General features: G+C 47.6%; 1 protein-coding gene across 1 annotated transcript in view; it reads right to left on the reverse strand.

The window, feature by feature from the left end:
* Window positions 1-27,316, reverse strand: part of MYO19 (myosin XIX) — a 450,559-nt gene that overhangs the window by 108,861 nt on the left and 314,382 nt on the right. The window lies entirely within an intron of this gene.

Below are 27,316 nucleotides of genomic sequence, written 5' to 3' on the forward strand. Positions count from 1 at the left end.
CCAGCCTGTACATAAGCATGTGCAATCACCATTCTAATCCATCTGGCCAAGGTCTGCTTGTTAGCAGGCCAGCCACGTTTGTGAAAACCAAACAGCACAAAGAGAGAATCAGACTTCCTAATGAAGGCTGTCCTCTTCACATAGATACGGAGAGCCCGTACCACATCCAAAGACCTCTCTTTGGAAGACAATTCGGGAGAGACAAAGGCCGGAACCACAATCTCCTAGTTAAGGTGGAAAGAAGACACCACCTTAGGTAGATAACCAGGGCGCGGTCGAAGAACCGCTCGATCACTGTGAAAAATCAGATTGGGGGACCTACAAGACAAGGCACCCAAATCTGATACCCGTCTAGCAGAGGCAATAGCCAGCAGAAACAATACCTTAAGAGAAAGCCACTTAAGGGGGGTAATTCCAAGTTGATCGCAGAAGGATTTTTGTTAGCAATTGGGCAAAACCATGTGCACTGCAGGGGAGGCAGATACAAAAATCCTGCTGCGATCAACTTGGAATTACCCCCACGGTCCGCAGATTCAAGAGGTTAAAACGGAGACTCTTGCAAGGCCTCCAGAACCACTGACAAATACTAAGGAGCCACAGGTGGGACATAGGGAGGTTAAATCCGTAAAACACCCTGAGTGAATGTATGAACATCAGGCAGAGTCGCAGTTTTTCTCTGAAACCATACCGAGAAGGCAGAAATATGAACCTTGAGGGAGGCCAGCCGAAGGCCCAAGTCCAGGCCCTGTTGTAGGAAGGCCAAAAATTAGGCCGTACTAAACCTGTAAACTACATGATTGTTAGATGCGCACCAAGCAAAGTAAGAATTCCAGACCCTATGGTAAATCCGTGCAGAAGCCGGCTTACGAGCCTTCAACATAGTTTGAAAGACCGCCTCAGAAAATCATTTGGCCCTCAGTACGGGAGCTTCAAGGGCCATGCCGTCAAACCCAGCCGGGCCAGAACCTGGAAGACACAAGGGCCCTGAACGAGGAGGTCTGGTCGTTGTGGAAGCAGAAGAGGACGCTCCAGTGGGAGACCCTGTAGGTCTGAGAACCTATGCCATCTGGGCCAAGCCTGAGCTATCAGAAGTAGGATTCCTCCTTCTTGCTTGAACTTCCTCACTGAAATTGAGCGTACTCTACCATGTCGAAACCCGACACCATGAGGCCTAGTACTTGCATTGCAGAGTGTATCGACACTCGCGGGCGAGAGAGGAAGCATCGCATCCTGACCTGAAGTTTCAAGATTTTCTCCTGAGACAAGAACAACCGCTGGTTGTGTCTGTTCAACAACGCCCCCAGGTTCACCATGCTCTGAGCAGGGACCAGGGATGATTGTTTCCAGTTGATGAGCCTCCCGTGGGCTTGCAGAAACTGGACCGTCAGATCCAAATGACGGAGAACGTCTGGGGAATTCGCCAGGATCAGCAAGACATCCAGATACAGTAGGATCCTGATACCCTGACGGCGGAGCAGGTCCGTCATCACCGCCATTACCTTGGTGAAGATTCGCTGAGCCGTAGTCAGTCCAAAGAGTAAGGCTCGGAATTGATAATGGAGGTTGCCGATAGCAAACCGCAGGTATTGCTAATGCGACATGGAAATAGGTATATGTAGTTAAGCATCCTGTATGTCCAAGGATACCATATAGTCCCCTGGTCCCAAAGCCAGGACAATAGAGCGAAGGGTTTCCTTACAAAACTTGGAGACCCTCACAAACTTGTTCAAAGACTTGAGGTTGAGAATGGGCCGAGAGGAATCATTCGGTTTCGGGACTAGGAACAGCGTTGAATAGTACCTCCTGCCTCTGAGCCAAAGGCACCGGCACTACCACTCCTGTGTCCAAGAGGGACTGAACCACTGAACACAGAGTCTTTGCCTTTACCTGATCCGAAGAGATGTCTGTCAGGCAAAAGTGATGAGGGGGGCGTTTCTTGAAGGATATGGTGTTTCCGTGAGTGACAACTTCCTGTACCCAGGCGTCTGAAGTTGTCTTCAACTCTATTTTGGAAGCAGGCTGATGGGCAGCCCAGGCACGTTTAGGTTTGGGCTTAGTGGATTTGGAAGTGCGAGCCTGTATCGGGTATGCTTGACCCTTTGCCTAACCTGCAGGTCGAAAGGAACGAAAGGAAGTACTCTTAGCCTTTGGAGCCGAAGGACTAGTACTAGGCAGACATGCAGTCTTAGCAGATGCTAAATCAGCAATGATCTTGTTGAGATCTTCCCCAAAAAGTATGTTTCCCTCAAAAGGGATCACCTCCAAGGCCTTTCTAGAGTCCAGATCTACAGACCAGGACCGCAACCAGAGAATCCGGCGAGCCAGAATAGACGTAGTAGATGCTCTGGCCACCAGGATACCTGCATCAGATGCCACAACAATATATGAAAGACACTGCCTAGCATTATCAAGAAAATTAGACGGTAGTTCCGCCTCTATAGCTTTAGCAGCCCAAGAGGATGCAATAGTAAGCCTATGCATAGCTCAGGCAAGAGTGTAAATAGACTTCGAGCAACCCTCCACACACTTATTCGTCGGTCCCCTTAGGGAGGCGACGGTAGTGACAGGCAGAGCAGATGAGAACACCAGACGTGCAACTTGTGAATCCACCAGCAGCGGTGTTTCCTAATTGTTACTTAACTCTGCAGCGAGGGGATAACGAGCTAGCATCTTCGTAGACAAGGAAAACTTCTTACCCGGTTTTCCTAGGATTCCTGACTAATATCAACCAAGTGGTCAGAATGAGGTAAAACCAACTTAGTAACCTTCTGACGTTTAAAGTTATCTGGTTTCGCAGAGGTAGCTGGAAGCCCTTCATCATCATTGATTTGAAGTATCAGCCTGATAGCCTCCAAGCGGTCAGGAACATCCACCTGTGTCAGAAATTCCCCATCAGAAGCATCTGCATCAGAGTCTGAAGGGTCAGTGAAAGCGCCATCAACATCGGATGAGGTATCCGAAACATGTGTGGATTGTGAGGAAGTAATGGCCTGTTTAGATGACCCCTTGGTCTTAGGCGGACGAGAGTCAGGATTTTGCTTAGCCAGTGACTGATGTAATTGCAGTAACCGAGAGAACAGAGTATCTGCCCACGGCGTATTAACTGCAGGGACAATATGTGACTGTAATCGCACAGGAGGTCCCACAGGGGACGCAAGTCTAATTACCAGTTGTCAGTAAATTAGAGAAAACAACCTAAGGTGAGTAATGATTTGCCCCCTTTGCTGCAGACTGACCATGGGGTATTAGAACCCCCCAGTACCTGAACCCTCAGCTGCTACGTTTTCCTCCGACAAATCCGTGGCATCAACACTGCATGGTGCAGGATCAGCCATGGATTTACCACCCTGTGTAGCAGACATGATATGTAAGCGTAACCCCAGGGTGTAACAGTACAAGATAAGCAGACAAACTACTACCTGACAAAAATCCCCTGTATGGTGTGCCTGCAAGGCAGAACACTAACAGAGGATTTCTGAGGTAAAATGTGAGGCAAAATGTGAGATAAACTGTGAATGAAAAACAGATTAAAATACGTATATCCTGTGAAATACCTATATTATCTAATAACCCTTGTATATTGCAGGGTTAATCTTTGGCTAACTCTTATTAACTGTGGCTGCAAGCTTTTTCATGCACCCCTATGTAAACTCAATCGTTCTAAACCTGTGTCAGCTGCTCCTTAGTAATTTATCAGCCAGGTAACTAGTGTACCTTTAAAAGCCATAAGGTATATGGCAGGTACACATTAAACCTAGTGGGCATATTTGCAGTTATATTATGTGTGATACAGTTGCCAGGTTTAAATTTTTAAGACTCAGAGATATAGTGTAGGACCTGCATGAAGGTGGGGTACCTTGGCGAGCGGTATGCAGGCTTCCTTGCATTGGCCAATTCACTAACTAAACCCCCATCATTTATTTATTGATGTTGTGAGGACAAGTGAGCTTGCTATGGTGAGTGCTGAATTTTCTGTTTTTATATATTTAAGTAGATGGCCATGGGCTACATGCACTCCACCCTATGAGTGGTGAGTGCAGGCATTGCACCCAGCTTCTGGGGTGGCGAGTGCTGTGGTTTTTTATTTGTCTATATATATATTTTTTTATATATATATATATATATATATAGAGAGAGAGAGAGAGAGAGAGAGATAACAATGCACAGTAAAGACTGGATGTGCATCACAGGGTACTTGTACTAAATAACCTTGAATGTATGCACTTGTTCTTAACTAATACTGTCTAGATGACATATAGAATACTTAAGTGTCCTGTAAATGCACAGCACTGATGAAGCAGGCGGCATTACAGAGGAGGCACTGCTGACCAGTCCCAGAGTCAGCGTAGCATGTGTGTAATGGCGCCCAAACGCTGACAGGGAGTGAGGAAGACAGAGAGATGCAGCTGAAGGGCGGGAACATTTACTCTAAATGCCGCCCAGGGGCTGGGGGAGGGGCTACAGGTCAGGGACTTATCCCCTTGCTGGACTTCACCACCGGGTACTGTGGGCCATAATAAAATGGTTTTATATATATATATATATATATATATATATATATATATAACCGACCTGTGCCCCTGCCCTGGTGGTCTAGTGGGGTCCCTGTACCAACACAGTGTCCACGCCAGCACCAGATCGCAGTTTTCGGCGGGTCCCGCCTGGGGAACCCTCTTACCTCCTCCCTTGATGCGGCCACGCAATCCTGGAGAGCTGCGGCAAGTGTGCGCGCCCTAGGTGAAGGACAGGAGCCTCCGCTGTAAGTAACCGGCAACCAGGGATGTGGGAGTATACAGCGCCGCCGCGGGAAGTGATGGAGCTGCAGCAGGAGATGTCAGAATGACATCTAGCACTAAGAATGCCTCTGCAGCCCTTGAAGACTTCTATCTTCTTTTAAAAAAGCTCTTTTAAGGGCTGCTGGAGCAGCCCTTCCTGTTAGTGTCCTGCCTGCAGGGCACCAACTTATAAACTGAGCTCCTGTGCACGGAGGCGGGGTTATAGAGGAGGCGGCGCTGAGCATCTTGGAACAGTCAAAGCTTTTAGCCTGTTAGTGCCTCGGATCACGATCCTACACTACACCCCGATGTTATTCCCTGTGGAACCCCAGTGTACCTCGCTGCAGAAACAAAGATACCTGCGCAGTGAGGGAGTCAATAAAAGGTAGTTCTCACTATTACTATTGTTCCGTAGCAGTCAGTGAGTTCCCCTTCTAATACACCGTCTATTGGCGGGAGATATACAGTGGGGCAAAAAAGTATTTGGACAGCCACCGATTGTGCAAGTTGACCCACTTAAAAAGATGAGAGGTCTGTAATTTCCATCATAGGTACACTTCAACTGTGAGAGACAGAATCTGGAGGGAAAAAAAACAGGAAATCACATTGTATGATTTTTAAACAATTACTTGTATATTCTTGTGGAAAATAAATATCTGGACACCTACCAAGCAGCAAGATTTTATCTCTCACAAACCTGTTACTTCTTCTTTAAGAAGCTCTTCTATCCTCCACTCGTTACCTGTATTAATGGTACCTGTTTGAACTGGTTATCTGTATAAAAGACACCTGTCCACACCCTCAAACAGTCAGACTGCTACCTCTCCACCATGGCCAAGACCAGAGAGCTGTCTAAGGACACCAGGGACAAAATTGTAGAGCTGCACAAGGCTGGGATGAGCTACTCGACAATAGGCAAGCAGCTTGGTGAGAAGAGATCAACTGTTTGTGCAATTATTAAAAAATGGAAGAAATACAAGATCACTGACAATCTACCTCGACCTGGGGCTCCATGCAAGATCTCACCTCGTGGGGTATCAATGATCTTGAGAATGGTGAGGAATCAGCCCAGAACTACATGGGGGTACCTGGTAAATGACCCCAAGAGAGCTGGGACCACAGTCACAAAGGTTACCATTAGTACCACACTACGTCATCATGGATTGAAATCCTGCTACGGCCGAAAGATCCCCCTGCTTAAGCCGGCACATGCCCAGGCCCATTTAAAGTTTGCCAGTGACCATCTGGATGATCCAGAGGAGGATTGGGAGAATGTAATGTGGTCAGATGAGAGCAAAATCAAACTTTTTGGTATAAAATACACTCGCCGGGTTTAGAGGGAGAAGAATAATGAATGGCATCCCAAGAACACCATACCCACTGTGAAGTATGGGGTGGAAACATCATGCTTTTGGGCTGCTTTTCTTCAAAGGGTACAGGACGACTGATCCATATTAAGGAGAGGATGAATGGGGCCATGTATCGTGAGATTATGGGCAAAAAACTCCTTCCCTCAGTAAGAACATTGAAGATGGAACGTGGCTGGGTCTTCCAGCATGACAATAACCCCAAACACACTGCCCGGGTAACTAAGGAGTGGCTCCGTAAGAAGCATTTCAAGGTCCTGTAGTGGCCTAGCCAGTCTCCAGACCTCAACCCAATAGAAAATCTGTGGAGGGAGTTGAAAGTCCGTGTTGCCCAGCGACAGCCCCAAAACATGACAGATCTAGAGAAGATCTGCATGGAAGAGTGGGCCAAAATACCTGCTACAGTATGTACAAACCTGGTCAAGAACTACAGCAAACGTTTGACCTCTGTAATTGCCAACCGAGGTCATATTACAAAGTATTGAGTTAAACTTTTTGATTGTCCAAATATTTATTTTCCGCAAGAATATACAAATAAATTGTTTAAAAATCATACAATGTGATTTCCTAGTTTTTTTTTCAGATTCTGTCTCTCACAATTGAAGTGTACCTATGATGGAAATTACAGACCCCTCTCATCTTTTTAAGTGGGTCAACCTGCACAGTCGGTGGCTGTCCAAATACTTTTTTGCCCCACTGTATATTCACTGCGGGTATCTGTGGGAATTGACAGGAGCAACTAAGGTGGCATCTGAGAGGAATAAGGTACAATCTCTTGAGCAATTCCTCTCCTCCTGGATGGTAGGACGGAATGGGCAAAGGGATTTAAATGATGCACTGGTGACGGTATCCGGAGAATCAGTATTAGGGGATGGGGTCTAAACTCTGCACTAGGGTCCAGGGCAGAGTTTAACGCATAGGCCTTTAGCGGGAGCAACAAATGGCCATGTAGCAGATTGTAGACATATCCAGGTGTAACGGTACTCTAAATATATGTATATAACCTTATATGTCCTTGGGCTCTTCGTTCCTGGAGAAAGTTCCTGGTCTCGCTCTGCTTCCACGCCACAATACAGGGTGAATAAAGTCTCAGGAACGCGTTGTAATCTATACACTGTGATGTAGCTCCCTGGTCACCAGATACTCTAGGTATACTATTGTCCACGCGGTGAGAGGTAATGCCTTACATGCACCAGTTCACCAAAATGATAGTCTCTCACTGGATGTAACTCGGGGATACTGGGTAGAGGTTATCACAGTAGTACCTTCCTGGTATGCATAACAAAAGTTCTCTCACACTGTCTCCGCTGCTTGTGAGCTATTGTCTGATATTATGTGTCAGATGCTTGATCTGTGGCCGGGGAGCTAAACTCCAGCTAGGATGTAACAGGCATCAATCCTCTCTATTGGCTCACTCCCCCTGCTCTCCACAGTTGCTGTGCTGCGATCTTCCTGTACTCCGCTATAATCACTCCCCCGACTCTGTGGTGGGTGGTGGCCTCTGATGAATAATCACTCCCAAACGCAGCTAACGAGTCCAGCAGTTGACAGGGTAGATTAATGCATTGCCTCTGGGACCTCCAGGCCTAGTCTACCTCTGCAGATGCACTGCTGCAGCCGGTAACCGCGGTGAGGAGAGACCTCAACCGGATCTGAGCATTGGGGCGGTACTGCGGGAACCTCTTCTCCCTCCTCCTAGCAATAGCCACTGACTCTCTCCGCTCCCCTCCTCCGGCTCTCTACCTCGCATCTAGCAGCGGCTGGCGGTCCGACGAGGCGCATCAGCTGAGGTCCCCGATCTGGTAGGTGAGAGGATACCCTAGCAATAGGCAGCCAAGCAAGGCTCCCTCCTCCCGGTTCTCGCCGTTCTCCTCCATTTCTCCCCCGTGCTACCAACCACTCGTCCCTTACTCTCCTGCGTGCAGCCTCAAGAAACTTCCTGGCAGTTACAGCGCACCCCAGTGCTCCCCCCGGGTGTGGTATGGAAGGTAGATAGTAACTAGGTCGACAGGGTCTCTAGGTCGACAGGGTCTCTAGGTCGACAGGGTCTACGTCGACAGGTCAAAAAGTCGACATGAGTTTTTTATGTTTTTTGGTGTGGTTTGCTTCGTAGAGTGACCGGGAACCCAAATTAGTGCACCGTGTCCCCTTGCATGGCTCGCTTCGCTTGCCATGCTTCGGGCAAGGTGCCTCGTTTCGCTCGGCACAGATTAGCGTTCCAACTTTAGTCCACGTGGATCGTTAAGTATGAAAAGGTTGAAAAAAAGGAAAAAAAAACTCATGTCGACCTTTTGACCTGTCGACCTAGAACATGTCGAAAAAGAGACCCTGTCGACCTAGTTACTGTCGACCAATAGTGGTCGATCTAGAGACCGGATCCCCTTTCCCCCATGACATTTATGCTAACCGGCTACCCCAATGCAGCTACACTATGGGGATACACGGTGCCTGACATAACATGTACAGCAGCCACACATACAATTATTACTTATTAAATAAATACATCAGTCCTTACAATATTAGCATTACTAGCCCAGTTATACCCAACGGGCTACATGTAGTTTAATGTGATGCAAATGACGGTGACATTAATATTATTGTATAAAATATATGTTTTAAGTATTTACTGTAAATTGCTGTGTGCAACAGAGAGTGTACTAGTATCTGTGTATGATGAATCTTCAGGTATCACCAGTGACAAATATTCTATATATATTCCCTATTCCCGTAATGGTCCTATCATGCTGTTTCCGATATGCAAATGAATCTATTTTATATGAATTTTTTATGACCATTTGTTCACGTTGTTTAAGGAATGTATGTAAATACTATTATTATGTTACAAAGTATTGGAGTTTAGATGATGTGTATTTTAATTACAAACAGCTCGACTTTGATGTGGAGCAGCTGTCCTGGCTTCAAGGTACAAGTCTCACTAACATTGATTGTTTTGTTTTTACATGTTTTAAACTAAAATTAAAAATTGATCTCCACTATGAGCGCCCCCTCCTCCTATATTTGTATCTAGAATCTAAACTACTCCAGGAATCCAGAGTTGACCTTTGGGAGAGGTGCAGCAGATTTTAAAAACGAGATTTATGGTAAGAACTTACCTTTGTTAAATCTCTTTCTGCGAGGTACACTGGGCTCCACAAGGATTAGACAATGGGGTGTAGAGTAGGATCTTGATCCGAGGCACCAACAGGCTCAAAGCTTTGACTGTTCCAAAGATGCACAGCGCCGCCTCCTCTATAACCCCGCCTCCCTGCACAGGAGCTTAGTTTTTAGTTAACCAGCCCAATGCAGTAGCAGGAAAAGAGACGACAACGGTTAGTAGCCACATACACCACACTCTCACGACAAGAGAAGTGTCAGCGGCTAATGCCATACCAACCCAAAGAAGCTAAGTGCGTCAGGGTGGGCGCCTTATGGAGCCCAGTGTACCTCGCAGAAGGAGATTTAACAAAGGTAAGTTCTTACCATAAATCATGTTTTCTGCTGCGGGGTACACTGGGCTCCACAAGTATTGGACAATGGGGATGTTCTAAAGCAGTTCCTTATGGAAGGGTCGCACTGTAGCGGGCACAAGAACCCGGCGTCCAAAGGAAGCATCCTGGGAAGCGGCAGTATCGAAGGCATAGAACCTTATTAACGTGTTCACTGAGGACCACGTAGCCGCCTTGCACAATTGTTTCAAGGGTCGCATCACGGCAGGCCGCCCAAGAAGGTCCAACAGACCGAGTAGAATGGGCCGTAATGTGAGCAGGAGCTGACAGACCAGCCTTCACATAAGCATGTGCAATCACCATTCTAATCCATCTGGCCAGGGTCTGCTTGTGAGCAGTCCAGCCACGTTTGTGAAATCCAAACAAAACAAAGAGAGAATCAGATTTTCGAACAGAAGCAGTTCTCTTCACGTAGATACGGAGAGCCCGTACCACATCCAAAGACCGCTCTTTGGGAGACAAATCAGGAGAGACAAAGGCCGGAACCACAATCTCCTGATTAAGGTGGAACGAAGAAACCACCTTAGGTAAATATCCGGGACGAGTCCTAAGAAATGCCCGGTCACTGTGAAAAATTAGATATGGGGAACTACAAGACAAGGCACCCAGATCCGACACTCTTCTAGCAGAGGCAATAGCCAGCAAGAACACCACCTTAAGGGAAAGCCACTTAAGGTCAGCTGAACCCAGGGGTTCAAACGGAGGCTCCTGCAACGCCTCCAAAACCACCGACAAGTCCCAAGGAGCCACAGGCAGGACATAGGGAGGTTGGATACGCAACACACCCTGAGTGAAAGTATGAACATCAGGTAAAGTCGCAATTTTTTCTCTGAAACCACACCGACAAGGCAGAAATATGAACCGTGAGGGAGGCCAGATGCAGGCCTAAATCTAGGCCCTGCTGCAGAAAAGCCAAAAGTTTGGCTTTACTAAACTTGGAAGCGTCATAATTATTAGATGCGCACCAAACAAAGTAGGAATGCCAGCCCCTATAGTAAATCCGAGCAGAAGTCGGTTTCCGGGCCCGCAACATAGTTTTAATGACCTCTTCAGAAAAACCCTTAGCCCTTAAGACGGAAGTTTCAAGAGCCATGCCGTCAAAGACAGTCGGGCTAGGTCCTGGTAGACACAGGGGCCCTGAACGAGGAGGTCTGGGCGTTGTGGAAGCAGAAGTGGACGCTCTGACGATAAGCCTTGCAGGTCTGAGAACCAGGGCCGTCTGGGCCACGCCGGAGCTATGAGAAGCAGATTTCCTTTTTCTTGCTTGAACTTCCGAATTACCCTGGGCAGGAGTAACACCGGAGGGAGCACGTACGGCAGCCGAAACCTCCACGGCACCGCCAGCGCATCCACGAATGCTGCTTGAGGATCCCTTGTCCTTGCTCCGAAGGCCGGAACCTTGTGATTGTGTCGAGACGCCATCAGATCCACGTCTGGAAGACCCCACTTTTCCATGAGGAGTTGAAACACAACTGGATGGAGGCCCCACTCGCCGGCATGCACGTCCTGACGACTGAGAAAGTCTGCTTCCCAATTCAGGACTGCCGGAATGAATATTGCCGATATGGCCGGTAGATGGCGTTCCGCCCAACATAGAATCCGTGAGACTTCCTTCATTGCGAAACGGCTTTGAGTGCCGCTTTGATGATATATGTAAGCCACTGTGGTGGCGTTGTCCGACTGTACTTGAACAGGACGATTCTGAATTAAATGCTGGGCCAGGTTCAAAACATTGAAGATGTCACGATCCGGGTATCTGGACGCCATTATTTACCTTTCAGGTGTCTCCTAAGGCTGTCCCAGCGTCCTAGGCCCGGTTCCCAGCTGTGTGGCTAGCATTCATACATCATGTCTCATCTCTACTGATCCGTGAATGTTGTCCTTCTAATGCCCGGGCGACTGGCATAGCGTCACCTGCCAGTGGGGCCTCAGGCATCATCTCCGTATTCTCAACTCATTACAGGGTATGTGGCACTCCTCACCTACTGTGGCCGCGGCCGTCCGTGCTGAAGGTTTGAGACGCAAGTCGGCGTTCTCTGTGTTCACCGCCGCCATTACAGAGGAATCTCCATGTGGTGTTACAAACAAGGTTTCCCTCCACTGGCCGGTATGGGCGCAGCCATCTTGGTTCCAGTCACATGATCCTGACCTCCAATCCATAGCTCCGCTGAAGTCTGCCTAATTGGTCATCCAATCCCTGCATACCTAAGGGTATAAAGGGACTGAGCCTGCACTAGGAAATCGTCAGTGCTTTGGTTGTCAAACCTTGTTTCCAGTCTCTATCTCCTGTGGTTGTTTTGTTCCAGGTTTCCAGCTCCTGTCTCCAGTTACCACTAAGAGACCCGCACCAGCTTATCACCTTGCGGTGCAGCCTGACTCTGCAGTCTTCTATGACTACTCCAGCTTCCAGCTACAGATCCATCTGCTTCCAGCGGTCAGCTTCCAGCAGTGATCAACTACCTTAAAGTGCCGGTGCTTTTCCAGCGGATACCTACATACCATCGGTACCCACGAACCATCGGTACTTGCATATTATCATTTCCTATATCTTCGCTCCCTAGCTTCATTCTACCACCTGGCTGGTTCCATCCAGCATCCACTCCATGTTTTCAACACCTGGCTGGTTCCATCCAGCATTCACAGCAGTTACCTCAACTACAGTGCTACCAGCTTCCAGTGATACATCTGCTGGTGTGTTCTTCGGCTACTCTCACTACTACGGACGGGTCTGGTAAGGACATTCCATCTCCGGGACATTAAGAACTGTACCCTTTGCTACCAGGACCCTGTGGTTTCTGCAAAGCCTATAGTGATCCAGGAACTGTTTTATGTTTACTACTGTATATCTTCATTCATTTACCACTGCTGTGAATACATGGAGTTCTGTTAATAAACTTTTATTGACTTTTAATCCTGGTTGTCATGGTCACGTCTTCGGGCAACCTTCCTACACCGTACTCATATGTCTAGGGGTCTGATTAAACCTCCCAAGTTTAGTTTCACCTCAGCCCCTAAAACTGAGGCTTCCTCCCGTCAGCTCAGGCCCTCAGTTGTCACAGAAGACTGCCCGCAATTCCAGAATGTTTATCGAGAGGAGAGATTCCTCCTTGGTCCACCGACCCTGAAGGGAGTGTTGCTCCAGCACCGTGCCCCAACCTCTTAGACTGGCATCTGTCATCAACAGGACCCAGTTGGATATCCAGAAGGGACGGCCCCTGCACAACTGTTGGTCCCAAAGCCACCAAAGTAGCGACAGACGGACCTCCGGAATCAATGAGATCATGTGAGACCTGATCCGGTGAGGCAGGTCGTCCCACTTGGCTAGAATCAGCCCCTGGAGGGGGCGAGAATAGAATTGAGCATACTCCACCATGTCGAATGCTGAGACCATGAGGTCCAGCACCTGCATCGCCGAATGTATCGACACTTGCAGACGAGAAAGGAAGCAACGAATCCTGTCCTGAAGCTTCAGGACTTTCTCCTGAGACAAGAACAACCGCTGGTTGTGAGGGTCCAATAGCGCTCCCAGGTGCACCATGCTCTGAGCAGGGACCAGGGAGGATTTCTTCCAGTTGATGAGCCACCCGTGGGCTTGTTGAAACCGGACCGTCATATCCAGATGACACAGGAAAAGTTCTGGGGAATTTGCCAGTATCCTGACCCCTTGACGGCGGAGTACCACCGTCATCACCGCCATTACTTTGGTGAAAACTCACGGAGCCGTTGTTAAACCAAAAGGTAACGCCCGAAACTGGTAATGAAGGTTGCCAATAGCGAACCTCAGGTATTGCTGATGTGACGCTGCTATAGAAATATGCAGGTAAGCATCCTGTATATCCAGGTAGACAATGTAGTCCCCAGCTTCCAAGGCCAGAACTATAGAGCGAAGGGTTTCCATACGGAACTTGGAAACCTTCACAAATTGAGGTTGAGAATGGGCCGGGAGGACCCATTCGGTTTCGGGACTAGAAACAGCGGAGAATAGTACCCCCGGCCCTCTGAGCAAGAGGCACCTGTACTACAACTCCTGTATCCAGGAGGGTCTGTACCACCGAATGCAGAGTGTTTGCCTTTGTCTGGTCCGACGGGACGTCTGTCTGGCAAAATCGATGAGGGGGTCGGTTTTTGAAGGCTATGGCGTAACCTCGAGTGACGACTTCCCGTACCCAGGCATCTGAAGTGGTCTTCAACCATTCCTGGGTATACTCTAGAAGCCGCCCCCCACCCTGGGATCCCCCAGGGGGAGGCCCGCTCCGTCATGCAGCAGGCTTATCGGTCTTGGTAGCTGGCTGACGGGCAGCCCAGGCTCTTTCGGGCTTCGGCTTACCAAGTTTGGAGGTGCGGGCCTGCTTGTGGTACACCTGGCCTTTTGCTTAACCTGAAGGACGAAAGGACGTACCTTTAGCCTTCGACACAGAAGAAGCGGTATGTGGTAGACAGGCAGTTTTGGCAGTAGCCAAGTCAGCCACTATCTTATTTAAGTCCTCCCCAAACAGAATATCTCCTTTGAAAGGGAGTACCTCCAGGGTTTTTCTAGAGTCCAGATCCACACAATATCCGGCGAGCCAGGACTGACGTAGTAGAGGCCTTGGCTGCTAGGATACCGGCATCCGAAGCCGCCTCTTTAATATAGCGAGAAGCTGTGACAATATATGACAAGCATTGTCTAGCATGGTCAGAGGAGATTTCAGTATCTAACTCCAAGGCCCATGCTTCAATAGTCTCCGCAGCCAATGTAGCTGCAATAGTGGGCCTTTGCTCAGCACCCGTGAGGGTGTAAAACGCTTTCAGACAACCCTCCACACGCTTATCCGTAGGCTCTTTTAGAGACGTGATGGTAGTGACAGGCAGAGCTGAGGAAACCACCACCCTGGCCACATGTGAGTCCACTGGAGGACTTTTTCGGGAAAAATCATTATTCACACCTGATGTTAATTCCCCTCTAATTGGACCCCCCCCCCCCCCCTCGATGTTTAATCTCATTAACCATGGCATGCTCTAAGAAGGAAAACAGAATATATATGACCGCTATTGAAAATTTTACCTGCTATTTGTGTATATATTGCAAATGTACGCAAGTATAGAGAGTTTTGGGATACTGCTTGCTGATGGAGCTTTACTATGGTAAAATATCTGTTGTTTTTAATTATGTGCACAGAAAACAGGATGACTGATACTGTTAAAATGTAAAAATCTGGATTAGTTAGAATTATGTTTGCAATTATAGCTGTCATTCAAATGATGCAACAAGGATTAAGGACAGCAACAACAATCAAAACACCCCAATTCACAACATATTGGCACACTAAATATTTACAATTTTACATACTTTTATAGTTTCTTGATCCAATCATGAGATAACGAGTGGCACAGAGGAAGGTGAGATCCATGCAGAAAGTAAGTAGTACTGTAAGCAAGAGTCAAGACTGACAAAGAAAACATGAAAGAAGAAGAGTAAAAATAGCAGAAAGACTGGAAATGCGTAGGTTAGGCAATATCTGCTAAGAATCATTGCTCTCCTCCATGTTAGCTTTTATGCATCAAATTACAGCTGGCATTTAAATACATTTATATATATATATATATATATATATATATATATATATATATATATATATATATATGTAACCCCCAAAGAAATCTAGAGTAAGAGGGGTATTTATCAAAGCTCAGAGAGAGATAAAAGTGTGAGAGACAAAGTGCCAGCCAATAGGCTACTGCACTATTTGAAAAAGGACAGTTATGAGCTGATTGGTTGGTACTTTATTTCTCACAATTTCATCTCTCTTCAAGCTTTGATATATACCCCCCTAAAAGACAAAGAACCCAAACAGGAGCTTAAGAAGGAAGATATGTAAAGAATGCACAACTGGATCTGTTTTTTCATACAATCATTTAAGCTAACAATTTCATGTACTTGTATTTGTGAAAGACACTCAGTAAGCAATGTGCCTGTAATTAAGCTTTGTGCACCAATTTACCACACTGATCACTTAAGGACTTAAGTAGTGTGAATACGGTCTCTGTTGTCATGGCATATTTTGCATATTTTTGCACTGCCGATGCTGGGAAAGTTAAGCAATATGGTTCACATAATGTACGTGAACCTTACGACTAGAGAGGTGGGATAGAGGGGTCTGGGCAATATTCAGTAAGAGCAAGTTAATGCAATTGCTTCTTATTCATACCAGTAATTATGCGCACATATGCCAGTATCTTTTGCACTAGCAATATACAGTGTTGTGAAAATACATGCGCATACGAGGGATGTGCAATACGTTTCTGGATGTGCAGTGCATAGGTAGAGTAGACACAATATGTCTGATTGTGAACTTTAATCTCTGACTAAAGTTCTTGTGAAATGTCAAGACAAAGAACCGTATAAAAGAAGCACTGCACACTGTGAAGGAAGTGAACTTGTTGACTTCTTCAAACTCGATATGGAGCTCAACAGAGGCAACTGAAGAATCATGATCTTCTACGACTTCAAGAATACAAGAGAGTTTTGACCGAGTACAAACTGCTTTTGTGGAGGAAGCACCTTCCCAAACCACTGTGTTCAGTGGTTTGCGGAATTTCAGCGTGGGAGACGGTCCCTGGAAGACTAGGAGCGCTGCGGCCGACCTGTGTCCACCATCACCAAAGACAATGTTGCTACTGTGCAGGCCATAGTTGAGGTTGGCACCAGGGTGACCGTGGCCAAGTTAGAGAAGGAGATTCTAGCCAGGTTTGATGGAGGTCACTCAATCTCTGTTTGGGAGATCATCAGTGGCGATGAATCCTGGATCTGCATTTTGACCCAAAGACCAAACAACAGTTGGAGGTGCGCTGCCACAGATGTGTGTGAGCGCTTGGCCAAGCAGATGGTGGCTGTTTTTTATGGCCGAGATTTGTCATGTAGTTATGGGATGCAGTTAAAAATAGGATTTTAATTACCTACCGGTAAATCCGTTTCTCGTAGTCCATAAGGGATATTGGGAAATTAGTACGATGGGGTATAGACAGAGTCCAAATGAGCCGATGCACTTTCAATTTCTTCAACTGGGTGTGCTGGCTCCTCCCCTCTATGCCCCCTCCCACAGGCAGTTATAGGTAAAATAGTGCCTGAAGGAGAATGGACATACTTGAGAGAAGGAACATAACAACAATGAGTGGTGAGATTCACACACCAGCACACCAAGAACATAAAACTACCAGCAATGGCTGGTAAGAAAACAGCAACATCTGAACAGGTAACCATAGAAGAGAAAACCTGCAGAAAAGTCAACACACTGAGGCGGACGCCTAATATCCCTTATGGACTACGAGAAAAGGATTTACCGGTAGGTAATTAAAATCCTATTTTTTCTAGCATCCATAAGGGTTATCGGGGAATTAGTACAATGGGGACGTCCCAAAGCTTCAAGAACGGGCAGGAATGTGCGGAGATGTCTGCAGCGCCTCCTGCCCAAACTGGGTATCCTCTTTGGCCAGGGTATCAAACCTGTAGAACTTCACAAAGGTGTTCTTCCCCGACCAGGTAGCAGCTTGGCATAGTTGCAAGGCCGAGACTCCACGGGCAGCCGCCCAGGAAGACCCCACTGATCTTGCAGAGTGGGCCTTCAGAGACTGTGGAAAAGGTAAGGCTGCCGACACATAGAAAAACAACAAAAAAAATAGCTGCGCCTGTGTATAGTAATTACTCAGCAAACAAATCTAATAACCCAAACCAGGGATTAGAGAATGTTAAATGCACGTACGCCTCTATAAGGAGTTGTGTGATACTCCTATATGTATTAGTTGAGCAAAAAGAGAAAAATAATAGAAGCGCTCATATCATTATAACATTATAATACCCTGAATCATTTTTACAACCAGAGTCAATGAAAATTAAAAATATATATTTATTTGTCAGAAGAAAATAAATAAAAAACAGTTTCTTTAGAAAAATATAGTATATAAAACACAGTGTGCTGTCCCTATTTTCACTGAAAGACCACAATATATGGATATAAAAAATTCACATGAATAAAGTTTATATTATTCCAATAGCCAGTTGGAGCCGTATAGTTAACTAAATAACTGGTTGCAGTCCAAATGTAACACGCTGTTTATAATACTTGTGGAACACTGTAGCAAACACTGTTGTAGAATAATGTTTCCTGTTAACTTGAACACAGTTACTTTGTATGTGATAGTTGCTGATTGCAAGTATAGGGCTCTTAGATATATGTTTAGCCGTAATAAGAAAGCCTCCGAGTTCAAGCAGCTGATATAAACACAGCAATTAGAGTGATTTGTTACCTCTCCAATGGGGCTGGTGAACCCGAGCGTCCAACGTTTGCCCAAACTGATGTAAAGCAGGAGGGTACGTAGCTTGTGTGTCTGTGCGGGCCACAGGGATCCCACTGCCGATGGTCTCCTCAATTACCCTAGGCGTGCACCGCCTGATGCAGAATCACCGGAAGAAAGTGAATGTGTACCTAGCCAGCTGAAGGCAGCTGTGAGGGTCCTACTGCGCATGGGTCTCCTCCTGTAATCCCTGGACGTGCGTCGTCCGTTGATGGTCAAAGGGAGAGAGGCTGATATGGATGACTTAAGGCAGCCGCACGGATCCCATAGACCGTCCGTATCCTATCTTGGGACGTGTATCGCCCACTGCTGTATCCGATGGAGAGGGGCAGTTGTGAGTGCGTCCCAAGATGTGTGGTCAGTTTAGTGAATGAAGGGGAGGAGTCCTGACGCGTTTCGTCACGCAACTCGTGACTTTTTCACATAGGCCTGTTCAATAGTAAGCCTAAGCTAACGAGCAATGGACTCCTTAGAAGCAGGGCACCCGTTTTTCTGCCCATCATTTAGCACAAACAAGGAATAAGTCTTTCTGATCAGAGTCGTCCTCTTGATATAGATCTTCAAGGCTCACACAGCATCCAATGCCTCTGGAGGAGCAGAAGTGCCAGAACTTGATGGAACCTCAATAGGTTGATTCAAGTGGAACGCACAGACAACCTACAGCAGGAACTGCTGTCTAGTCCTGAGCTCCGCTCTGCCCTCGAAAAAGTAGGGACTTTTACACGATAGTGCCCCCAATTCTGAAACACGCCTAGCAGAAGCAAGGGCCAATAACATCACCGTCTTCCAAGTGAAGTACTTGTGTTCTACCGTCATCAGAGGTTCAAAGGACTGTAGAAATTCCAACACTGCATTCAAAACCAAGGGTGCCGTGGGTGGCACAAAAGGAGGTTGTATGTGAAGTACCCCTTGCAAGAAGGTCTGAATTCTGGCAACACTGCCAATTACCTCTGGAAGAAATTGAGAGCTGAAATCTGGACTTTAATGGAACCCAGACACAAGCTCTTATCCACACCAGTTTGCAGGAAATGTCCCAAGTGGAACTCCGCAGGTGGATACGTGCGGTCCTCGCACCAAGAGACAAATCTTCTCCAGAAATGATGATAGTGTTTTGACGTCACAGGTTTCCTGGCCTGAACCATGGTAGCAATAAGCTTTTTGGAAAGGCCTTTGTGAGCTAGGATATGCTGCTCAACCTCCATGCCGTCAAACGAAGTCGCCGTAAGTTTGGGTAGACGAACGGTCCTTGTTGAAGAAGATCTCTTCTTATTGGCAAAGGCCAAGGGTCTTCTACAGACATGTCCAGAAGATCCGCGTACCACGCCCTCCGAGGCCAATCCGGGCAATCAGAATTGCCTGGACTCTTTGATTCCTGATTTGCTTTAGCACCCTTGGGAGCAATGGAATTGGAGGAAACAGGTAGACTAGCTGGTAAGGCCAAGGTGACGTCAGTGCAGCTACTGCCCTCGCCTGAGGGTCCCTGGTTCGTGAGCAATACCAGTGAAGCTTCTTGTTGAGTCAAGAAGCCACCTTGTCTATGATCTGCTGAAACACCTGATGGTGGAGACCCCACTCTCCCGGGTGGAGATCGTGACGACTCAGGACATCCGCTTCCCAATTGTCTACTCCCGGAATGAAGATTGCGGAGATTGCTTGCATTTCTTTCTGCCCAGTGGAGTAGTATCTTTGACACCTCTCGCATGCAGGCTCTGCTTTTTGTTGCTCCTTGCCGATTTTTGTAAGCCACTGCCATGGCGTTGTCCGACTGAACTTGGATAGCGTGATCCCTGAGTAGAGGAGATGCTTGAAGTAGAGCACTGAAGATTTCCCGAAGTTCCAACATGTTGATCAGAAGTAGGGATTCATGGGTTGACCACCTGCCCTGGAACTGAGCCCCCTGGGCAGGTGGTCAGACTCGCACCTGTGGTGAGCAGGATCCAATCCTGAATCCCGAAACTTCGACCTTCAAGTGGATTTGAGGACTGCAGCCACCACAGGAGGGAAATCCTGGCCTGAGGTGACAGCCGAATTATCCACTGCATCTGAAGATGTGATCCGGACCACTTGCTCAGGAGATCCAATTGAAATGTTCTGGCACGGAACCTTCCATACTGGATTGCCTCTTATGAGGCTAACATTTCCCCAACAATCTTACACAAAGATGGATGGATATTCGAGTAGGCAGTAGAACCATGCGGACCATCTCCTGGACTGTTCTCGCTTTGTACTCTGGGAGGAACACTTTCTGGGCCACAGTATGCAGCAACATTCCCATGAACAGGAGCCGCTGAGTTGGCTCCAGGTGGGACTTCTGTAAATTGAGGATCCACCCCATGCTGTGACAGAAGTTGGATAGTTTGGTCTATATGGAGCAATAAAAGCTCCCTGGATCTCGCCTTTATCAAGAGATCATCCAGATAAGAGACAATATTGACCCCTTGGACCCGCAGTTGTAACATCATCTCCGCCAACACCTTCGTGAACACCATCGGAGCCGTGGACAGGCCGAAGGGTAGTGCCTGGAACTGGTAGTGATTGTTCAGCAGGGCAAACCTCAGGTAAGCCTGGTGAGGTGGCTAAATCGGGATATGGAGATAGGCGTCCTCTATATCCAGGGAGACCATGAATTCCCGTTCTTCCAATCACTGCTCGCAAGGACTCCATCTTGAACTTGAAAACCTTTAGGTAAGGGTTCAAGAATTTTAGATTCAAAATGGGCCTTACCGAACAGTCCGGTTTCAGTACCACGAACAGGTTGGAGTAGTAATCCTTTCCCTGTTGTTGCAGTGGCACTGGAACAATGACTTGGGACTGGACCAATTTTAGGACGGCATGTTGCAGCATAATTTTAAGAAAGCCACGTATCCAATTCCACCCCGAAAGCCAATCTACTGAAAAAGGAAGAGACTCTACACTGCGCTTAGACTCTGCATCCGCTATCCACGGATGCAACCACAAAGCCCTGCGCGCCGACACTGCCATAGCAATGGTCCTAACATTAATATTGCCTATCTCCTTGAGAGAGTCACACAGGACGCGTGTAGTGTCCTGAATGTGTTTTAGGAGAGTCACCGTAGTGACCAGGGACATATTCCCTGAGAGGCCCTCCTGAAATTGAGTAGCCCACGTATGAATGGCATGAGTCATCCAGCAACCAGGGTCCTTTACGGTAAAGGAGCCCAGAGCTGGCAGTACTGCCTTTTTAGAGAGGCACGCGACTGATACGTCAAAAGCCGGGGGTTCTTCCCAGATTTTCCTGCCTTCAAGAGCAAATGGGAAAGTGTGCAAAAACCGTCTTGACGCTTGGTATTTTTTACCTGAATTTTTTCATATTAACTTAAACAGGTCATCTAACTGCAGAACCAGGGAAAGGGACACTGAGTTTGCTCTGTGTTAAGAAAAACGACTGCTGTGCCACAGCGTCCTCTAGAGGGAGTTTTAACACATCCCGTATAGCTAGAATGAGGGGTTTAACACCCTGTGTAGAAGGGGTATCCCCTGTAACAGGATCCAATTCCTCCACCTCCTCCTGTATTTCCTCATCAGAGTCTGAGAGTAAAGCAGGAAACCCACGCTTCTGTGGTCCTGATCTAGAGAGGGGGGCTGTTGCAGCTAGGTCTGCAAAAGCCTGCTGAGTTTTCTGAGTATTAGCATTGACCTGAGAGGACATATCTGACATCATGGATTTTATGGCAGCTAGGCGGGAAGGCTCTTGACCCCCCCTCCCCCAGCCCCCTCACTGAGTTGTGAGGACTGGCTGCATTGTTCACATGAAATGGAACCAGATGTAGACAGGGCTGTCTTAACAGCAGTGTAGGCCCCTGGGCACAGCAATGCACTGGGGCCCCTACCCATCCTCCAGTGGTAGGTGTGGGGGGTGCTATCAGCGGCAGCTTTGATGTCCAGCGGGCGGTAGGAGGTGTTCTATCTTCCACTCAGCATGTAGGACCTGGAGAAGTAATTTCTGCTAATTACTCATTTACTGCACAGATGGGGTGGGAGGGAGAATACTAAACTGTAGACGTGGGCATTGGGCTGAATGAAGTGGCCCTGGTACTTGACTTCCAGTGTGGTAGGGGGTGTTTAATATGTAGGGAAGGGGTGATTAGGGGAGTGGGCTTATTTTTCATCATTTTCAGGTGGGAGGGAAGCATGCTTGACTGCAGATATCTCAAGTTCATGAAAATACATTTCTTAGCTTTGAATGGGATAAAAAACTAGAGAGTCCCACCTTTCAGGAGGTATTGGGAACTTGGGGATCAGAGTTCAGGAGCCAGAACAATCTACCATCAAAAATATAAAACTGCATATTAGGCATGTAGAGCTGGAGCAGGGACCTGCTGCTTGAAGGCGGATATCTGTGCTTCTGGGCATAGTAGAGACAAGCTGCCAGTGTACAACAAAAGGCTAGCTTTTGGAGTATACCCTCAGAAAAACTCTAAGTCAGACAGAACCCGAGATATCTGGCTGGGAAGAGCAATTAACAGGCTTGGATGGGGACCACTGCTTTGAAGTCAGATATCACCGGCTCCCCAGGGCCGATTTTCAAAAATCTGATACCCCTGGAAAGAGAGAACCCTCAGCTATCAGTCCAAGTCCCTTATAATCCTGGGGCCCTTGGGCAGGTGCCCACTGAGCCCATATGAAAAGACGGCTCTAGATGTAGAGGGAGAGAATCTGGTATGACATACACTGCATAATTGGTGTTTTACCATGTTCACAGTAAACAACACTTATATACACATCCACACAGACAAGTAATACAATAGCAAGCTGGCCCTTACTGTATGTGAGAGGGAGACAGAGAGAAGGGAACAGCACACCCAAACTAAACAGCCCCAGTGAGGCTGCAAACTGTTATATCACGGTGTAACACTGGAGTATTAGTCCTTTTTAGGACACAGATTGTGTACATTAGCGGCTCTCCCCCTTTGCTACACCCCTGTACCAGTTTTCCTGTGTATCCTGAGTGTCTGGAGGAGCTGTGTGTGCCTACTGCTGCAGCTGTAAGAAGAGGAAGGTGCCAAAACGCTGCTTGTCCCGCTCTGAGGAAGCTCCGCCCCCTGTAATGGCGCCAGAGCTTCAGTGATATTTATACTGGCAAAGTCTCCCTATAAGTGTAAAACATTACAGCAAGTGTTAGTTTTTACTAACGCCGCCAGTGCACACAAGGAGGCTATAGCGGGTCCCTTCCCCCCAGGAGGATCCCGTATGCTGACCCCACTTTTTTGCTGCACCAAGAACCGGGGCTCCCGGTTTGTACTCACCACTGTCGTCACCTTCAGGCAATGTTAGGGGTTTGCGGCATGCTGGGATTGTGACTGCTAAGGCGCAGTGCCCCGCTGAACAACAACCTCCCAGGACGGTGATCCTGCAGCGGGGAAGCGGCTCAGACACCTTACAGAGGCCGAAGACCGAAAACTCTCTGGAGCTGCAGAGATGTGCATCCTCTCCTGAGGGCACTTTTTTCTAAACTGCCTGTGGGAGGGGGCATAGAGGGGAGGAGCCAGCACACCCAGTTGAAGAAATTTAAAGTGCACTGGCTCCTTTGGACCCCATCTGTACCCCATCGTACTAATTCCCCAATATCCCTTATGGATGCTAGAGAAATACCGTCTGTCAGGATCCCAGCGATCAGGAGACCGATGTGGAATACTGACAGCCGGTGAAACACAGACAAACAGAATCCCGACTACCGCAGGTTAATTCCACTCCCGAGTGGAAATATAGGGGGTCATTCCGAGTCGTTCGCTCAGTAAATTTCTTCGCATCGCAGCGATTTTCCGCTTAGTGCGCATGCGCAATGTTCGCACTGCGACTGCACCAAGTAAATTTGCTATGCAGTTAGGAATTTTACTCACGGTTTTTTCCTCGTTCTGGTGATCGTAATGTGATTGACAGGAAGTGGGTGTTTCTGGGCGGAAACTGGCCGTTTTATAGGAGTGTGTGAAAAAACGCTACCGTTTCTGGGAAAAACGCGGGAGTGGCTGGAGAAACGGAGGAGTGTCTGGGCGAACGCTGGGTGTGTTTGTGACGTCAAACCAGGAACGACAAGCACTGAACTGATCGCAGATGCCGAGTAAGTCTGGAGCTACTCAGAAACTGCACAGAGATGTCTTATCGCAATATTGCGAATCTTTCGTTTGCAATTTTAAGAAGCTAAGATTCACTCCCAGTAGGCGGCGGCTTAGCGTGTGCAAAGCTGCTAAAAGCAGCTTGCGAGCGAACAACTCGGAATGACCCCCATAACCTGTGGCGAGCCAAGCAAGCCACTGGGCCCGAAGTGTGGTTATTGCAGCGAAACCACGAAGAGGCTCGCTGCCGGCATTCCACTGTTGGTATACTGACACACAGCATCCCGTCTGCTTGTTAAACATATATTCCATAGCTACTGTACCACTTGTAAAGCAGTGTACCATCATTGGGGACTGGTAGGCCAACCAATGCCTGCCGCAAGTGCTGGAAGCCATTTCCAGGCGCCATCCAAGAACTCACGCTCGTGGTGCCCTTCTCTATCATGACAATGCACCTGCCCACAAGTCCAGGAAATTGGTGGATTTTCTGGCTCATGAATGCATCATGGAGCTTGGTACAGTCCAGGCCTGGCCCCCTGCAACTTCTTTGTGTTCCCACAAATCAAGCTCAAGATGTGTGGGATTCGTCTTGAGTCATCGGAAGCTGCAGTGGAGACCTTCATCCAGCATGTAGAAGACATAATGTACCTGCTATGGACTGGCCCAGCTGCTTCACCAAGTGGTGAATACTTTGAAAATATTGATTTCACTTTGTTTGTAAATATAATACTTTTTGTGCATTCAGAAACTAAATGCTCACCCACCGCATAATGTAGTAAACCAGGTGTGTATAATGCTTGTGCAGATCAGGGCCGTAACAAGGGGTGTGTAAGCATTGCCGTCACTGCCACGTAGCGCCTGTTTGTAACTTGCAGGGTGCCTGAACTGGCAGTAGCACTACTTTCTAGAGTAATTTGTGCCCTTGTTGCTACCAATTTGTCACGATCCGGGTTACTGGACGCCATTATCTACCTTTCAGGTGTCTCCTGAGGCTGGCTCAGCGTTCCAGGGCTAGGTCTCAGTCGCGCTGCTGACATCCTCACTCCGCCCTGTCATTCCACAGGCGCTGTCACAGTAGCTCCTAAAGTTAAGAATGGCGTCTCCAGCCCTCTGCGGCCTCCGCCGCCATTCCTGCGCCTCCAGTATTCAAATTAGTCTGCATGGCGTCTCCTGCCCGCTGCGGCCTCTGCCACCATCTCTGTGGTTCAAATGTGCATAAAAGTCTGCATGGCGTCTCCTGCCCGCTGCAGCCTCCGCCGCCATCTCTGTGGATCAAGAGTGCAAGTTGGCGTTTCCTGCCCTCTGCCGCCATTACTGTTTCTCCTCACGTTTCCACAAACTAACTTTCCCTCCAAATGTTAGTATGGGCGCAGCCATGTTGATTTCAGTCACATGACATTACCTTCACCAATCCGTTGTACAACTGAACCCTGCCTAATTGATCAGCCAATGCCTGCCCTGCTGCAGGTATAAATATTCTGTTCCTAAACCAGGAAGTTGTCAATGCTTTGGTTGTCAAACCCAGTGTTACCAGTCTCCCTGCGTTGTAGTTGTTTGCTATTACAGGTATTCCAGCTCCTGTCTCCAACTCCACTAGAGACCAGCACCAGTTAACATCTAGCGGTGCAGCCTGACTCAGCAGTGTTCCAGCATTGCCCCCTGCAACTGGCAGTGTTTAACATCGGCTTCCAGCGGTGTTCAGTTACCAGATACCATCGGTGCTCCGCCATCAAATACCAGATACCATCGGTGCTCCGCCATCGAATACCAGATACCATCGGTGCTCCGCCATCGACTTCCTCATTTCAGCGATCCCTAGCATCACCAGTGAGTGCTACAAGCTATCCTCCAGCTACATTGGTGCATCAAGCACTCCATTCAGCCCGGTTCCGTTCGGCCTACCCAGCAGCCAACTTATCTTCCAGCCAATACATCCAGTTTCAAGTGGTCCACCTGCTGGTCAGTTCCTGTACTCATACTACCACTCAGTACTTGGGTGCCGGTTAAGGACATTCCATCTCCTAGTCTGCCAAGACTGATACCTAACATTACCGCACCCAGAGGCACCTGCATCTCTACTGCATCTACAGGAACTGTGTATTGCATATTCTTTTACCTTGTCTGACGTTGCTGCTGATGTATCACCAGAACTGTGCTTGAATAAAACTTTTAACCTTATCCCTGTTGTCGTGGTCACGCCTTCGGGCTTGGGTACTGTATGTCAAAGAGTCTCATACTACCGCCTAGGTTCAACTATACCTCAGCCCCTACAACTGAGGCTTCCTCTCGTCAACCCCAGCCCTCAGTTGTGACACAACTCTGCATCAGCTCCACAGTTAAGTTCACTAATTAAAGCGGCATTCTCCCAATAAAACAAACACATGTAGACAAGACCAGCTAGATTGACATATTCTACAAAATGACACATTCACAAGGAAATAAATTTAGCAAACAACATAAGATGGACTTGGACTAACAGGAAGAAAAATAATAACAATTTTAATCAATATGTTAAGTATACTTTAGAATCTTCATGTGATGTTTAAGGTACAAGAAATGGCGTAATTCTGTTTTAAAATGAAGGTATATCTGCAAACTACCATTTGTAAAAGGAGTTAAATACACTTGGCACACAAATATAACCTATTGTGTAACTTAAAATGACCTTCTATTGGGATATAGCCACGATCCCAGCGGACGGGATTCCGGACGCCAGAATGCCGGCAGGGGGCAGAGGGCTATTGCCACTCATGGGTGTCCATGACACCCATAGAGTGGGAATAGAACCTGTGGCAAGTGCAGCGAGCCACTGAGCCCACAGCATGGCAAGCTAAGTGAGCCCGCAAGGGGCTTCTTTGCGCATGCCCCCTTGCCGGCATTCTGGCGGCTGGGATCCCGACCTCAACTTTTTCTATACACCAATGGAACAGTATTGTACAGAAGATCCTAATAACAATGCATATTTTCCTGTACCATACCATTTTAACTCCAGACTAATCTACCATCTACAGTATGTTCACAAATTAGCCTGCAAATTTGACCAGGACTCTCTTTGAGGGCTGACACTTGGCACATCATACATTGGCGTGAAAACGTTTTCCTTTTCCCGATTTCTTTCCTAGTATTTTCTACTCAGGTTGCCTTTGAAACCATAAAGTGTGCAAAAATAAAATAAGCCAAGAAGGGGGTAACACATTAAAATCCCCAATCAGTGTTGCGATTAAGAACTCTTTTAAAAGCTTCAGGAAGTGGTGCCTGGTCCC

The sequence above is a fragment of the Pseudophryne corroboree genome, chromosome 2 (assembly GCF_028390025.1).
Source record: "Pseudophryne corroboree isolate aPseCor3 chromosome 2, aPseCor3.hap2, whole genome shotgun sequence".
NCBI classification, from domain to species: domain Eukaryota; kingdom Metazoa; phylum Chordata; class Amphibia; order Anura; family Myobatrachidae; genus Pseudophryne; species Pseudophryne corroboree.